Genomic DNA, 16,508 nt, shown 5'->3' on the forward strand with positions numbered 1-16,508 from the left:
TTTAGTTTATGTCCTAAAATGGTAGAATGATAATCACTTATATTCACTACTAAACAATACTACGTCCACACAGAGACTAGGTTGTCACGCCCTAATCTTGGCTACTCTAATATTGAAGTAGTAATGAATATAAGATCTTAAGAAAAGCATGCTTAACTTGGCAAATAAACTAAGTAGTACAGCTACTTCTTAGTTTATTTGTTAAGTGTTTGAGACAAGTAATTTTTCATGACTTGAAATCGGTTTTTAGGTGATCAATCTAAAAAGAGCATTAAGAACTTCTCAAACAAATAAAATTAACAAAAGCACAAACTTGAATGATTAAAATTCAAATTTAGAATAAAGAAGAAGAGGAAATACATAATCAACATTCAAATGAAATTGTTTGGAGCATGAGCCATCCATCCAAGGATTGGATGCAAATGAGATTACAAAATGGATTTTTGGATCTCATTTGCCTTCTCCTTTCTTGTCTTGAATTATAAACTAAAAACTATAAAACGTACATAAAAATAACTTCTATGAACTAAGAAATAAGAAGAGAGAATTGTTTTTCTACTTCACGGAAGAATTCATGGTTTTTTAAGTAGTGGAAGAAGTGTCTTTGAATGAAGGAAATGCCTTCCTATTTATCGAGTTCCCGTCCACAACTAAGCTGCTTGTTTGCACCACTCAGCAGCTGACCAAACCCTTCAGCATGGGTTTGGTCACTTGGTCAAGTAGCTTGGTCACCTCCTTAAGCTTGACTCACCAAGGCCAGTTGTGAGCTATGGGACCAGCTATGGTGACCTACTCCTGAAAAGCCTATGGTGGGCTACTTGAAGTGAGATCATGCATGACTTCATGGTTTCGTGATGGCTAAGTAATTCTGGGTGCACACTGCTGAGCACACATGTGGCACCGCTAAGCTGCCTCCATGAGCAGTTTTGACCGTGCTGACTGAGACGTGGCTTGGTGATTGCTGACCTGATCAGGTGTCTGGTTCACCGTTGAGCACACATGTGGCACCGCTGAGCTGCTTGCTTGAGCAGCTTGGGCGTGTGTCAGGCTTGTGTTTGACCGTGTCAAGCTTGTGTTATGACCGTGTTAGCTTTTGTCTGGTGCTAGGCTGGGCGGTCAAGCAGGTCCGCTAAGCTGCCTGCTTGAGCAACTTGGTCTGTGGCCGGTTGGTTTGACTGAGCCAGGTTGGGTCTGATCGTGCCAGGTTGGTGTCTAGGTCAGCTCAACATGGCTTGGTCTATGTTAAGCTACCTGCTTGAGCATCTTGAGTTTGACTTTTTTTCTTCTTGGACCATGAGTTTTTATTCTCTTTTCTTTTTCTTTCTAAATCCTAGAAAACTCATTAAAAAGAAATAGAAACACAAATATACAAGATTGTGATATTTTATCCAAAAAGTATTGTTTTTAAGTTGGTTTTTCTCAATTATGCTTAAGATAAGTGCCATAAAAGTGTATGAAATTTAGGTATGTTTGGCACTTATCAGTGTATGAAATTTAGGTATGTTTGGTACTTATCAAACTCCCCTCAACTTAAAACTTTCTTTGTCCTTAAAAAAAAGGTAAAGCTTATCCGAATTCACATTTGGCTAAGTTAAAGATGATCAACATGATTTCAAATGATCATAAGCATGTCACAAATTGATTTCAATGCGATTTTTCATGATTGGTGAATTTGGATTAATGCTTTAAACAAGGAATAAATGCTTTTGTTTATAAAAAATGTGTAACAATTTACCTAAGAAAATATTTTTTCTAACCAGAATGTGTTTTTTTGCACACAAGTTCAAAATTGGAACTTTTTAGAGGGTAAGTGTTTCAGTCAAGTTTTCAATCATTTGTTTGTAGTAATTTAAACTTGTTCTTTGTCTCACCTATTCTCTTAAATTGCATAAATAATCAAAGATCACTAAGGTCTTTATTTTGGTTGTAATAAGGCTTGTTTTGGATAATAGTTTTTCTTGATATTCAATGCTAAGTTAAAAAAGAGAGCATTTTCGAAATTTTCTTCAATGAAGCACTTCACTCTTCTTTTCTCCATTATTGCTTTTCCCAACAACCTCTTTAACTTTTGAACCTTGGCTTCTATTTTCTCAATCTCTTCATGTTTTCTTTTTCATTTGTGAATAGATTGAGTTTTTCTTTTTTTTAAGAAGCAAAGTCCACCAATTATTTTCCCCCAACTTAATTCTTTCAAACTATTCTTTAAAATTTAATGCTCTTTTTAGAACATTGTTTTTTCAAATTCGGTTTTATGAGATAGTTTCAAAAATTATGTCACTTGTTTGGCTCAAAGGGGCTTATCATTTCTTACCATTTTTATGAAATTAAGAGATTTAAAGACTCAAACAAGTTTAATTAGACAAATCAAATTTTGATTCTCACTTTGATTCTCACGTGTGTTTGGCTCACTCCCTCACTTGGTTTGGTTTTACATTTTTTTGATTTAAAATATGTTTGCAAAGATCTTGTTACACAAAATTGAATTTTCAATTTGCAAATTTTTTTTATGACATTATATGATGTTTTCACAAAAGTTTAGTCCACATATATCTCATTTTTCTCACTCAAAGCTTAATTCAAAGTATGCTTATAATTTTATAATCATGTGATCATGTTTTAAGAATTTTGTTTAGCCATTTTGATTTCGGTTTTGAACAATCAAATTTACGTTTTACATATTTACACAATCTAAACAATTTTTTTTTAAATTGCGTCAAGTTCTTGTCCCCCCTTTTTAAATGAAGGCGTAGCCTTCAAAAATTTTGGGACTTACTTGATGTGATTTAAAAATTGCTTTGTTTTCAAAAAATGCTAACAAAAGACAATATATTTAACTTGAAATTGATCGTAACTTAGATTAAATCATAATAGCAAATGACAAAGTTGAAAAAGAAATGCAACATAACATGGAAATTGAAAGTTAGGGAAAGAGAAAACCGGAAAAAGCTTTTCTATTCTTCCTCATCTTCCTTCTCTTGTTCTTCACTTGTGTCTTGGGGCCTTCCTTCGGGCCACTTGGTTTTTGCCACAAATTCTTCATAAGATCCTCCCTTGAAATTGTGCTTCTTACCAAAAATGCTATGCACACTCTTATAAATGCCCTTAATCCCACTGTAGCATGCCTTTTGTTGCAAGTTTTGCATTTGTTGTTCCCTCATTATGGCATCTACTTTAGAACTCATGGTCCTTCGATAGCTAATTGGTTGCTTTGGGCCTAACTCACCATACTTCTTTCTATGTTCGGTTTGAGCTTGTGAGCTAGTTTTTTCTTTGCAATAGTTGGTGACATAAACAAGATTGATTTCGGATTTGAGGGCCCTCATTTCATTGTAGGGTTTAGGCACATTTTGAAATTTACATAAGTCAGTGATAAAAGATGGAAGAATAATGGAAGGGATACCTTTGTTAATGCAATCCCAAATAGCATCAGAGATTACTGCAGCAATGTTTATGGAGTCTTCATCATAGATGGAGCTAATGAGTTTTTCTTTAGGAAGAGGAAGATCTGAGACATGTGATGAAGGCAAAATGTTGGAAAGTATGAAACTTGCCCAAATTTGGGTTTGTTGAGTCATGTAAAACTTGAAAATGGTACATATTGAGCTCCAAATCTTCTAAGCACAAGCTCTTCTGCACATACTCTTCTTTGTGACTTTCTTCTTCACCCATGTAGGATGCATTGAGCTTTATTTGGTAGTCACATAAGTCATGCTTCTCACTTGATGGATTCTATGGGTTCCCCAAGTACTCATTGATCACATACTTGTTGTAGGAAACTTGGGTCTCATTCACCCAAGTGTAACGATTGCCCATTGCCTCACTTGAAGAGATTAAGTTGGTAAAAAAATGCTTTACAACATCCAAAGAAAACATTTTCTTTGGTTGAGCAATCTTTTGCCAACCATACCTTTTCACCACGAAAAGAAAACCTCCAAAGTCATCCTCACTCAAGTTGATGATTTTCTCTAAAGTAATGGCATTCTTGAGTGTGATTTCCTGGAATTTCTTTTTAGTATCTTTGGAGAAAAACTTGGAGTTCTTGTCTTCCTTGAAACTTCCTTGCCTCTCCTTGATAAACTCCTAAAATTCCTAAGAGAAGTCCATATTGTGCAAAAAACTCCAAAAAAGTTAGGAAATAAAGATGTAAAATGTGCATGAGCATCTAGATATTTCATGGATTAAGCCTCTTACACATTTTCTTGAAGAAGATTAAATAAACAAAATTGAAGATTTACATAAGAAAAGAAAAAATGTCTAAGAAGGAGAATACTTCCATGGTGAAGGTAAAAGAAAACTTTGAGAACTTGAGAGAAAATTTTTGTTTGAGGTGATTTCAAAATGCTTTGGTGCTTTGTAATTCAAGAAAGGGTGTTTATATAGGGGTGGGAAGTCTGTGGTCAAGGGTCTTTGGTCAAAAATCAAGAAAAAAATCCCCTTTTGAGGGATTTTTGGTTCCAAGGCACATGGCCTGGTAGACAGACGCTGAGCGCCTGTTCTCCCACGTTGGGCGGTGGGTCAGTGGTCAAGGCTTGACCGAGTTATGAGTCTTGACCATGAATTTGACAATGTTTTGGGGCCCTTTTTTGATTTTTTTCAATTTTGTGGACTTCGCCCATTAACCTGTTCTTGAAATTTTTTCTTTTGATCGAAAAAATAATATTTTCCGAGTTTCATCGCTAATATTGTTTTTATAACAAAAAATAAAGAAGTTAATACTCCCAAAAATAGAATAAAGACAAAATGTAGGAAAGGGAAATAACATATTATATAAGAAAATGTACTTTGTTGCCTCCCAGCAAGCGCTTCTTTAATGTCACTAGCTTGACATTGGCTACCAAAAAAGTTTGTTCCCTTCTACTGCTCCGTTGAGCCAGATTCACCCCTCATGATTGCATTACCATGTTTTCTCGGATTTACCTCTGTATTAGCTGAGAATGTTGATTTCTAATTTTCAGCTAATTGTTTGGCTAGTTGCCCAATATGTATCTCCATGTTCCTTAGAGAAGCATCGATATTATTCTGATTTGCCATTGTCATTTTCATAAACTGGTTTAGAGTATCTTCCATTTTAATGCTCTTAACCTGGGTGGGGTGTTGAAATTGATATTTTCGGGGGTAGAAGAGTTGCTTTTGAGGAAGATCTTGCCTCCAAAGTTGATTTCTCTAAAACTGATTATTACCCCCTTGAGGGTAATTATTTTGAAAGTTTTGCCTTGGAGGGTTTCCCACAAAATGTATTTCCTCATTTTGGCATGTATTAGAATCATGATCTTCACTACAGTTGTAACACCGATAAATTTGCTTCTTGGAGGTTTCCCGTAATTGTTTTGGCAAATCATTAAGTTTTTGGGTTACCTCTTCTAGTTGATGTGGAAGCAATTTGTGTTGGGCCAGTACCGCATCAGTTGAGAATAATTCAAGTATTCCACCTTGTCTAGGTGGTGGCCTTCTATGGTGTTGACTCTTTTGATCATTTGACGCCATGGATTCGATGATATCAATGGCTTCTTGCGGAGGTTTAGCCACTAACTGTCTGCCCACAGTTGCGTTCAAGATCCATTTTGTGCTGCTATTGGAGTCCATTAACAAAAATGTGGATCTGAGTTTGAACATCAAAACCATGGTTGGGGCATTTTCTTAGCATGGATTTGAATCTGTCCCATGCTTCGTAGAGAATTTCCACCGTAGGTTGGATGGAAGTGGAGATAGCAGTTTTTAAGTCCATGAATTTTCCTTACGAAAAATAGGTTGCCATGAATTTTTCCTCCACCATGTTCCAGTTTTTTTTTGAATGTGTGGTGGAAGATCTAGGAACCATTCTTTGGCTTTTCCGATAAGTGTTAATGGAAAAAGCCTCAGAAAAATGGTCTCCTCCTCAGATTCAGAGATCCCAGCAGTCCCTACTAGCTCATAGAATTTTGTGAGGTGATTGTACGGATCTTCAAGATCTAGACCAGCGAAAGGATTGGCGTATATAAGTTGTACCAACCCAATTTTCATCTCTGGTGGCCTTTGAGTGCATGAGGGTCTTCCTATTCTGATCATATTTCTGGGGGTAAAACTGACAAATCCACCAATGCTATTTTGGTTCTCTGGCCTTGATTCATGATTCTCTACCATTTCTATCCTTTCTTCTTGGATGATAGGTTTTGCTTGACGAGCCCTTTTTTGTGCTTTTTTCTTGTTTTTTCTTGTTTTCTCTATCTCGGGATCAATAGAAAATTCAATTTGTTTGTTCCTGTTCATGCACAACAAAGGTATTCTCTGTCTATTTTCCAAGAAGAGTTAGTAGACAAATAATATACATGTTTAATAATTTATATCTTTGTACAAAGTCAAACAATTTGTACAAAAAACATAAATAAACTTATGCACAATTATTTGATGAATCACATATAAATATGAAAATTCTATTTTTAAAGCAATTCCCCGGCAAGGACGCCAATTTGTTGAAAGAGTTTTTTAGATGTTTTCCCCCTCAACAGATTGTCCCCAGCAGTGGCGCCAATTTGTTGAAAGCGAAAAATTTCTCTTTATCGGTGTTTTCTTTATTTCGTTAAGTAAGTGACCTCGATTTTATTCTTTGTTCGCCATCTCGGATTTTTTGCAATAAATTCCAATGTCGGTATAATGGTTTCAAGAATATTCCAGTTACAACTTACTTCTAATAATCATGTGAATAAGTTATTCCTTCGTTTCCCCATCTCGGCTTTGTTAGAAGAAATTCTAACGCTGATACAATGGTATCAAGGCAATCCCCTATTACATAATTATTATGTACCTTTGTATACCATCTCGGTTTTGTGGAATAAATTCCAACTCTGGTTTAATGGTATTCTAATGTACAAAAGTGATGAATAGTTAGTTGTTAGAAACAAATAAATAAATAAAGAACAAAAGAATAATAGAATTAAGTGACCTTTATTTATTTACTCCCTTTCGGGTTCCTTTTCTTCACAAACCAAACTTCTTCCTTAAGGAAGGGTGGTATTAAAGAATAAATAAATTGCGGAATGTAAATAACAATAAATAAAAGGTGTTTCAACAAATAAATTTATTGATAACACTTTACTATTTTACAATTTACACCTCTTTCAAGATTCAATTGTAGTATAGTATAGGGTTATGTCGAACCACAAGGAATTGCCTAATAGAATGAATCATATGAATATGTCAATGCACAAATAATGATGGAACATATTTTGGTTGTTTTTGATTTGATTCGATGTGCACATAAACACTTAACAAGAAACATAAACTAAGTATTAACAAATTCTTGAGGAGACAAGATCATTTTGAATGATAGAAATATTTCTAAACTTCTTATGAGTTTGAACTACTTAGACAAGTTCTTATGTTTTACTTTGATTAACACCAAGGTCTGAAATCATCCTTTTAGTGTATGTCCTAAAATGGTGGAATGATGGTCACTTATATTCACTACAAAACAATACTACATCTACAAAGAGACTAGGTTTCACCCCCTAATCTTGGCTACTCTAATATTGAAGTAGTGATGAATACAAGATCTTAAGAAAAACATGCATAACTTGGCAAATAAACTAAGTAGTACAACTACTTCTTAGTTTATTTGTTAAGTGTTTGAGACAAGTAATTTTTCATGACATGAAATCGGTTTCTAGGTGATCAATCTAAAACGAGCATTAAGNTGTTAACTGCTTGAGACAAGTATTTTTTATGACTTGAAAACAGTTTTTAGTTGATCAATCTAAAAAGAGCATTAAGAACTTCTCACACAAATAAAATTAACCAAATCACCAACTTGAATGATTAAAATTCCAATTTAGAATAAAAGAAGAAGAAGAAATACATAATCAACTTTCAAATGAAATTGTTAGGAGCATGAGCCATCCATCCAAGGATTGGATGCTTTAAATTCCAAATGAGATTACAAAATGGATTTTTGCATCTCATTTGACTTCTCCTTTCTCCTCTTGAATTATAAACTAAAAACTATAAAACTTACTTAAAAAGAACTTCTATGAACTAAGAAATAAGAAGAGAGAATTGTGTTTCTACTTCAGGGAAGAATTCTTGGTTTTTTAAGTAGTGGAAGAAGTGTCTTTGAATGAAGGAAGTGTCTTCCTATTTATAGAGTTCCCTGCCACCGCTAAGCTGCTTGTTTGCACCGCTCAACAGCTAACCAAACCCTTCAGCATAGGTTTGGTCACTTGGTCAAGTAGCTTGGTCACCTCCTTAAGCTTGACTCACCAAGGCTAGTTATGAGCTATGGAACCAGCTCTGGTGAGCTACTTCTGAAAAGCCTATGGTGGGTTACTTGAAGTGAGGTCATGCATGACTTTATGGTTTCTTGATGGCTAAGTAATTCTGGGTGCACACCACTAAGCATATATGTGGCACCACTAAGCTGTCTGCTTGAGCAGCTTTGACCGTGCTGACTGAGACGTGGCTTGGTGCTTGCTGACCTGGTCAGGTATCTGGTTCACCGCTGAGCTGCCTGCTTGAGCAGCTTGGGCGTGTGCCAGTTTTGTGTCTGACCGTGTCAAGCTTGTGTTCTGACCGTGTTAGGTTTTGTCTGGTGCTAGGCTGAGCGGTCAAGCAGGTCTGCTAAGATTTCTATTTGAGTAACTTAGTATGTGCGAAGTTGGTTTGACTGAGCTAGGTTAGGTCTGACGTGCCAAGCTGGTGTGTAGGTCAGCTCAGCGTGGCTTGGTCCACGCTAAGCTGCCTGCTTGAGCATTAGTGAAGTAACATCTTTAATTTCTGCTCCACATCTCAACTTAAAATGTTGGAAGATATGATTTTAGGGTGAATATCTAGCTGCTACGTGCCAAGGTACGAATGGACGACACATAAATGATTATTGCGTGAAGTGACAGAGTAGAAATTTCGGTGCGACTATAAGTGTCGTAGAGTAGGAAACCAAATAGAGCACCACACAAGGGTGTTTCTATGGCAGCGTGGTAGACGTGGGATGCGTATCAGGACCACATGGTGCAACCAATGGTTGTGGGTCCGGTGGCGATGATTGGGCAATAATTCGACTTCCTACACCAACTTCTATCAACAATACCAACGAAAAGGAAAGCGTTTGTGGTATCCTTTATATCATTCTAATTTAAATTAAGTTACTCTTATATTAATAAGTAAAAATATAAGAAATATAAATAATTGTACATTAAAGTTACTTAATATTATCTTATTTCAAATGATATTCTTTAGAGTATTCAACAATTTATCATTTCAGTTGTCAAATGTGATTGACACTACTTCTCTAATAACAACCCCAATGTAGCTCCCCATTTTATTGTTACCATTCTTGTTACATGGTTGACCTTTTAAATTTCAATTTCGTGTTAAATTCAGATTTTTCCTTCTTGCATGAATTACTATCGTTATTATCGTCATCCCACGTGCACTCTTTCTTTCACTTGGAGTAGCATTATCAGCACTGCGAGAATCCATTTTTTATATGCAACAAATATATTTAAGTAAAATGATCATGCAAAAGGAAAAACAATTTCTCAACTTATTTAGTTGATACTAACACATATAGAGATGATATTAATAGTGTGTAACAGGTTACTGGATCTAAGTAACAAGTTACATGAGTAAGAAAACCAATTATCCAAAATCAACTATGCAGGGTAATAGATTACTGCATACGGGTAACATGTTACCCAGTTCTAGCAAAGTTGGGTAATCAATTACTCAATGCTATAATCGATTACTCTAAAATTAAATTTTAAATGCCCAATTGGACAGTGAGTTTGGGTAATCGATTACTAAAGCATGTAATCGATTATTGAGAGTTGTTGCATCAATTTTCAGATTTCAGAGTGAATGGTTTTCATCCCAAACGAAATAGTTTCATTCAGATCAATTCCTATCATTTCTAAGAGGTGATATGGCTGGTTGGAAAGCTTATTTAAAGGCATTGAAGCTCATGTAAAACACATACATAACTCTCACACAACTCTTACACAAACGTTCAAGTTAGTTCTGAAAATTCTTCAAAACATTTTTATTCACTTATTGCAACTTGTTCTTAAACTTTCAAAGTGAATTTTTTGAGTTGGTTTAAGTAAAGTGTTTCAAACTTTTTACAAACTATAAGAGCATTATTACTTAGTATACATAAGAGTTATTGGATTGCAAGTGATATTACATTCCATACTTGTATAGGCAATCCTGCTATTGTTGTATATTTTTCATTACTTTCTTTCACAAGCGTGTGATAAGAAAGGGGATAGAGTCACTTGGAAAAGGTGGTCCAAGAGTGATATAAGTATTAGTGAGTATGTAAGGTACATAGAAGTCTCAAGGTGAGATATTGTAATTACAAATCATAATATTTAGTGAAGAAATCTCTTGTGTTGCAAGAGTACTAGACGTAGCCTTCGGTGGACAAGAAGGTGAATCAATATAAAATCTCGGTGTACTCTCTCCTCCTTTATCTCTTTGATTTTTTACTTGTTAATTTTCTACATAATTTCTCCGCTACACTTAATTTTGCAGAAAAAGTGGCCATCATTTTAAGTCAACTAATTCACTCCCCCTCTTAGTTGTAATCTTAGTCTTACAATTAAGTTACATAGAGTAGATATTTAACGCATCAACCAAAAAAGAAAAAAAAACTTATACACTTTGTTCAATGTCATGGAAAGGCAGTTGTTCAATATTGTAGCAAGGAGTTGAATTGTTTGAATTTCAGTTGCATTGTTTGGCACCAGAGTTATTTTTGAGTAACTTATTCTCAAATATGATGTTATATCAAAGATGGCCTCAAGATCATTCCTAGGAGAAGGTTCCAACAGCAACTGCCCTCCAAGCTTCGTTAGAGAGTGCTATGACTTTTGGAAAATCATAATGAGAAACTTCATAGAATCCCAAGACTTGGACATATGGAATGCAATTGAAGAAGAACCATATGAACCCTTCACTGTAATCAACAAAGTAAGAGAAGTAAAGCCCAAATCTTCATGGAATGATGAAGATAAAAAGGACCAGTATGATATCAAAGTAAAGATCATCCTCACATCAGCAATTGACATTGACGAGTTCTTTAGAGTATTGATGAGTGCCAAACACACCTAAATTTCATACACTTTTATGGCACTTATCTTAAGCATAATTGAGAAAAACCAACTTAAAACAATACTTTTTGTAAAAAATATCACAATCTTGTATATTTGTGTTTGTATTCCTTTTTATGTATTTTGTAGGATTTAGAAAGAAGAAAAGAATAGAAAAAAGACCCATGGTCAAAAAGAAAAAGAAGTCAAAATCAAGGTGCTCAAGCAGACAACTGAGCATGGACCAAGCCACGCTAAGCTCACCTGGACCAAGCTCCTCAAGCAAGCATCTGAGCGAACCTACTTGGCCGCTCAACCTAGTACCAGACTAGTCCTAACAAGGTCAGAACTTAAGCTTGACACGGTGAGACACGAGCTTGACACATGCCCAAGCTGCTCAATGTTGAAAGCTTTTTCTTGAGAGAACACTCTCTCATTTTCGGTGTTTATTTGATTAAGTAAGAGAACTCGGTTTTACTCTTTGTTCGCCATCTCGGCTTTGTTGCAATAAATTCCAACGCCGGTATAATCGTTTCAAGAACTCCAGTTACAACTTACTTCTTAATAATTATGTGAATGAGTTATTCCTTCTTTGCCCCATCTCGACTTTGTTAGAATTATAACGTCGGTATAATAGTAGTGAAGCAATCTCTTATTACATAATTATTAAGTACCTTTGAATACCATCTCGGTTTTGTGGAATAAATTCCAACACCGGTTTAATGGTATTCTAATGTACAAAAAGTGTTGAATAGTTAGTTGTTAGAAACAATTAAATAAATAAAGTACAAAAGAATAAGAAATTTAAGTGAACGTTATTTATTTACTCCCTTTCAGGTTCATTTTATTAACAAACCAAACTTCTTCCTTAAGGAAGGTTGGTATTAAAGAATAATTAAATTGCGGAAAGTAAATGACAATAAATAAAAGTTAGTAAGTTCTTCATCACTTTTGTATATCAAAAGGTGTTTTCAACAAATAAATTTATTGATAACACTTTACTATTTTACAGTTTACACCTCTTTCGGGATTCAATTGTAGTATAGTATAGGGTTATGTCGAACCACATGAAATTGCCAAATAGAATGAATCATATAAAAATGTCAATGCACAAATAATGGGTTAAACATATTTTGATGGTTTTGTTGTTTGATTTGAACATTAATAATTTAATAAGAAACATAAACTAAATATTCACAAATTCTTTGGAGACAAGATCATTTTGAATAAAGAAAATATTTCTCAACTTCTTACGAGTCTGAACTACTTAGACAAGTTCTTATGTTTTACTTTGATTAACTCCAAACACCAAGGTCTTCTGAAATCCTCCTTTTAGTGTATATCCTAAAATGGTAGAATCATAAACACTTATATTCACCACTTAAACAATACTACGACCATAAAAGATATTAGGTTGTGACGCCCTAACCATTGGTGACTCTGATATTGAATGAGTGATGAATGTAAGATCTTAAGAAAAGCATGCTTAACTTGGCAAATAAACTAAGTAGTACAACTACTTCTTAGTTTATTTGTTAAGTGTTTGAGTCAAGTAATTTTATTAACTTGAAATCATTTTTTAGGTCATCAATCTAAAAAGAGAATTAAGTACTTCTCAAACAAGTAAAATTAACCAAAGAACCAACTTGAATGATTAAAATTCAAACTTTAGAATATAAGAAGTAGAAATTACATAACCATAGTCAAGAGAAATTGTTAGGAGCATGAACCATCCATCCAAGGATTGGATGCTTTTGAGTTCCAAATGAGAGTACAAAATTGATTTTTGCATCTCATTTGCCTTCTCCTTTTCTCCTCTTGAATTCTAATCTAAAATAACACACTTACTTGAAATAAAGCTCCAAAAAACTAAGAAATGAAGAGAGAACTTCAGAAAAGAATTTCTAGTGAAAGATTTGTTAATTTGAAGTGGAATTGGTTCGCTTTGCTCGAATGAATCGATCCCTATTTATAGAATTCCTTTCTGGACCGCTGAGCTGCTTGGCTGGACCACTAAGCAGCTGACCAAACCTTTCAGCATGGGTATGGTCCCTTGATCAAGTAGCTTTGTCACCTCCTTATGCTTGACTCATCAAAGCTAGTTGTGGGCTATGAAACCAGCTATTGTGAGCTACTTCTGAAAAGCCTATGGTGGGCTACTTGAGGTGAGATCATGGATGATTTCATGGTTTGCTTGATGGTTAAGTCAAGTCTGGGTGCACACCGCTTAGCACACATGTTGCACCGCTAAGCTGCTTGTTCAGCAGCTTTGACCGTGCTGACTGGAAGCTTGACTCATCAAAGCTAGTTGTGGGCTATGAAACCAGCTATTGTGAGCTACTTCTGAAAAGCCTATGGTGGACTAATTGAGATGAGGTCATGGGTGACTTCATGGTTTGCTTGATGGTTAAGTCAAGTATGGGTGCACTCTGCTCAGCACACCTGTTGAACCGCTAAGCTACTTCTTCAACAACTTTGACCGTGCTGACTGGGACGTGGCCTAGTGCTTGTTGATCTGGTCCGGAGTTTGGTTCTTCGCTAAGTTGTTTGGTTGAACCGCTAAGCTGCTTGTTCAGCATCTTGGGCATGAGCCAAGCTTGTGTCTGACCATGTCAAGCTGAATTATGATCGTGCCAGGACTAGTCTGGTCTTAGGCTGAGCGGCCAAGCAGGTCCGCTTAGCTGCTTGCTTGAGCAGCTTGGTCTAGGTTAAGCTGGTGTCCAGGTCAGCTTAGCAGGGCTTGGTCCACGCTTAGCTGCCTGGTTGAGCACCTTGATTTTTGACTTTTTTGCTTTTTGACCATGAGTCTTTTTTCTCTTTTTTTCTTCATTCTAAATCCTACAAAATACATAAAAAAGAAATACACATACAAATATACAAGATTGTGATATTTTATACAAAAAGTATTATTTTATGTTGGTTTTTCTCAATTATGCTTAAGATAAGTGCCATAAAAGTGTATGAAATTTAGGTATGTTTGGCACTTATCAAACTCCCCCCAACTTAAAACTTTATTTGTCCTCAAACAAAAGGTAAAGCTTATCCGAATTCACATTTGGCTAAGTTTAAAGATGATCAACATGATTTCAAATGATCATAAGCATGTCACAAATTGATTTCAATGAGATATTTCATGGTTTGTGAATTTTGACAGATAATGTTTCAAACAAGAATTCAATGCTTTTGCTTATCAAGAATGTGTAACAATTTACCTAACCAAATATTTTTCTAACCAAAAAGTGTTTCTTTGCACACAAGTTCAAAGTTGGAACTTTTGAAGGGGTAAGTGTTTCACTCAATTTTTCAAGCATTTGTTTGTAGTAATTTGAACTTGTTTTTCATCTCACCTATTCTCTTAAATTGCATAATTACTCAAAGATCACTAAGGTCTTCATTTAGGTTGTAATGATTCTTGGTTTGGATAATGGTTTTTCTAGGTTTTCAAGGCTAAGTTAAAAAAAGAAGAGCATTTTTGAAAAATTTCAATGGAATGCTTTACTCTTCTTTTTTCCATTATTTTTTCCCAACCTCTTTTACTTTTTGAACCTTGGTTTCTATGTTTCTCAATCTCTTTTTGTTTCTTTTTTCATTTTTGAAGATTGAGTTTTTCTTTTTCTTTTAAGAAGCAAAGTCCACCAATTTTCCCCCAACTTAATGCTTTCAAACTACACTTTTAAAATATAATGCTCTCTTAGAACATTTTTTCCATTTCGGTTTTATAGGATAGTTTGAAAAAAAAGTTTATTTCATTTGTTTGGCACAAAGGGGCTTATCAAAGGATGTACCTAATTTGGTTTGGACTTTTTGGCCTTTGGTTCAACTAATCAAAGAACATGCCTTGATCATTTCTTATCATTTTTATGCAATTAAGAGATTTAAAGACTTAAACAAGTTTAATTAGACAAATCAAATGTTGATTCTCACTCATGTGTTTGGCTCACTCCCTCACTTGGTTTGGATTCACAATTTTTAATAAAAAAAATGTTTGCAAAGATCTTGTTACATAAATTTGAATTTTCAATTTGCAAAAAAATTCAAGTTATGACATTATATGATTCTTTTCATAATAGTATAGGATATATCTCATTTTGCTCAATCAAAGCTTAATTTAAAGTATGCTTAACATTTACTAATCATGTGATCATTCTTCAAAAATTTTGTTTTAGCCATTTTGTTTTCGGTTTTGAAATTGTTTTTGACTTTTTCAACAATCAAATTTACTTTTTACATATTTACACAATCTAGACAAATATTTTGGGATGTACTTGATGTGATTTCAAAATTTGTTTAGTTTTCTAAAAATAAAAAATTTAAAAATAAAATAATAACGAAAGAAAATAATGATGAAAGAAATAAATTGTTACCACATACTGAAATGCCTTCCAGTTAGCGCTCTTTTAACGTCATTAGCTTGACGTCAGACTTTGACGATATTATTCTGATTGATCATTGATGATGGAGCCTGACTCATCCCCCAAATAAGGTTTTAATCTCTGTCCATTTACCACCCAAGTTGCTTTTGTCTTTGGATCTTTCAACTCAATTGCTCTATATTCTTTTACTTCGTTGATGACAAATGGTCTTGTCCATCTGGTGCTGGAAGTATTTTGAGACTTGAGTTGAATAGAAGTACCTTTTGCCCTTGATAGAAATTTTTCTTTTTGATTCTGGAGTCATCGTACTTCTTTGTTTTTTCCTTATAAATTCTTGAGGATTCATATGCTTGGAATCGCATTTCTTCCAATTGATGTAGTTGATCCTGTCTTTTAATATCTACATCCTTTAAATCAAAGTTTAGAAATTTGAGAGCCCAATAGGCTTTATGCTACGATTCAACTGGTAGATGACAAGCTTTGCCATAAACAAGTTGATATGGAGTTTTGCCTATTGGTGATTTAAATGTAGTTCGATAGGCCCGGAGAGTATCATCCAGTTTTTGTGACTAGTCTTTTCTTGAAGCAGAGACTGTTTTTTCCAAAATTCTTTTTAACTCTCTGTTTGATCCTCTGTTTGGCCATTGGTTTGTGGGTGATAAGGTGATGCTACCTTGTGTTTAACATTATAAAATTCTAAGGTTCTTTTTAATTGGGAATTTATAAAATGAGATCCCCTTTCACTTATGAATACTCTTGGTGTGCCGAAACGAGTCAAAATATTCTTTTTCAAAAAATTTACTACAGTTTTGGCATCGGCTTTGGGTTTTGCTAATGCTTCCACCCAGCGGGAAACATAGTCAACAACCACCAAGATATATTCAGTTGAAAACAATGATGGGAAAGGTCCCATAAAGTCAATGCCCCAACAATCAAAAATTTCTATTTCTATAATATTTTGTAAAGGTATTTCACTTTTTTTCCCAAGTCCCCCAAACCTTTGGCATGCATCACACTTTTGGACATACAATTGGGCATCTTTATAAATAGTTGGCCAAAAGAATCCAGATTGGAGTAC

This window comes from Lupinus angustifolius, chromosome LG13, assembly GCF_001865875.1.
Source record: "Lupinus angustifolius cultivar Tanjil chromosome LG13, LupAngTanjil_v1.0, whole genome shotgun sequence".
NCBI lineage: Eukaryota > Viridiplantae > Streptophyta > Magnoliopsida > Fabales > Fabaceae > Lupinus > Lupinus angustifolius.